Consider the following 2,222-nt stretch of genomic DNA (forward strand, 5'->3'; position numbering starts at 1 on the left):
GGAGGGACTCCAGTAGGCTAAGTTTGAGATGAAGGAGGCCATAACTTCCTTGGATTACCTTAAAGGCCTAAATGAAGTCACTCAAGAAAGGCGCAGAAGCTGAAGAATTAACGTCATCCAACCGTGATAGGGAGGCCAAGATCGATGATCCCAAGCAACCTATATTCAAAGACTTCCGTCACCCAATAGGTGGATAACTTCTTATGGCACTTGGAGAATTATTTATAAGGGCAGTCAAGTGAAGAGTGACGAGAACAATATCAACACTATTGTGTTGTATCTTTCAGAGATGATCATGATATGGTGGAATATCAATGAGGCCGATATAGGGAAAGGGACGTGCACCATTAACACGTGGGAGCGGCTCAACGAGGAGTTCAAGAAAGTGTTTTTCCCTAAAACGTTATCTATAGGTCAAGCGCAAGTTTAGAGAATTAAAGTAAACGAGTATCATTCGGGCATACGTGAAAGAGTTCACTACTCTAACGCTTAAGATTCCTAAACTTATGGATAAAGACATGTAATTCCACATAATGGATGGATTGCAAAATTGGTCCAAGACAGAGCTAGAGCGATAACAAGTCAAGACCATAAATGATGCTATCATATAAGTCGAATCCTTGACCGAAGTTAAGCATAACCGGCATGACTGGCTAAGGGCGAAGATGACGAAAGTAGTCATGATAAAGGTGGGGGAAATCATGGCTGAGGCAAGGAGCAACAAGCACATCCTAAACAAAACAACTCTAGCAAGTCAAACGACAAGCGGTTCGGGCGCTAGAACTACACAGAGAGAAAGGCGCAGACCACCAAAGGATATGGTTGTTACATATGCGGTTGACCTCATAGCTATTCCACGTGCCCATACATAAAAAACCTTAGTGTGCCACCTTAAACAAGCGGAAGGAGAAAGATACAGAAGATCAAGGGTAGGACCCATGCACGACATAGTTGGGCATGATGGGATTATGCGGTGCTATTTCCAAGAAGATAGAGAGGCCAAAAGACTTTGGCACGCAATATGTAGACATCTCCATTAATGGATGACCAAACCGTTCTATGGTAAATACATGGGGATGAAGCCAACATCATGGCCAAGACGACGACAACAAGGTTGGGGCTAAGGTATAGTCTAATTAACACCCACCTCAAGACGGTAAATGCACCACCTACTCTTGTGTGCGAAGTCGCCCAAGGAGTGACTATCACGTTAGTAAAGTGGCAAGGTAAGAAAAACTTTACCGTAAATCGTTGAGATATCCTTGACATCATTCTTGGGTAAAAGTTCTTCTAGAGATGCCATACTATGATCGACCCCTACCTCCGATGACTGAGGTTATTGGAGAGGGATGACTCATGTATGGTAGCATTAGTGAAGGTTCCAAAGAAGGAAGGAAAGTCCCACTTGTTGTCCATATAGGTTATGAAGGTCCTAAAGAAAGGGGACGCGACATTCGTAGCCACCATTGCAAATTCAGGTGATAGCTATGGGGATGAGGAACCTTTTGCTTTGATGGTAGAGAAGGTCCTTGAAGAAAACAAGGACGTGATGCCAGACGAGCTACCGAGAACTCTACCTCCTAGGCTTGAGGTAGACCACAAAATTAAATTTGAGGTTGGAGCCAAGCCACCTGCACAAGCACCCTATCACATGGCTCCACCCGAGTCAGAGGAGCTTAGAAAGTAGTTGAAAGAGCTTCTCGAAGCCGATCACATCCATCCATCAAAAGCACCTTATGGCGAGCCAATTCTTTTCCAAAAGAAGAATGATGGATCATTGCGCTTATACATCGGCTACCAGGCTCTCAATTAGGTATAATTGAAAGAACAAATACCCTATCTTTCTCATTGTAGATTTTTTTGATAGACTTGTACAAGCGAAGTACTTCATTAAAGTGGATCTACAAAAAGAGTAGTACCAAGTTCATATTGCAGAGGAGGATGAGCGGAAGACCGCGTGCATGATGAGATATAGATCTTACGAGTTCTTGGTAATGCCCTTTGTCTTAAGAAACACACCAACTAAATTATGCACGCTGATGAAAAAGATTTTCATCCCTACTTGGATCAGTTCGTGGTAGCTCAATTGGATTACATAGTCATTTACAACAACACCTTGTAGAAGCACGTGAAGTATCTAAGGAAGGTCTTCCAAGTCTTACGGGGAACCACCTATACATCAAGCCAGAGAAGTGCAAGTTTTCCCAATATGAGGTGCATTT

The sequence above is a fragment of the Solanum lycopersicum genome, chromosome 3 (assembly GCF_036512215.1).
Source record: "Solanum lycopersicum chromosome 3, SLM_r2.1".
NCBI lineage: Eukaryota > Viridiplantae > Streptophyta > Magnoliopsida > Solanales > Solanaceae > Solanum > Solanum lycopersicum.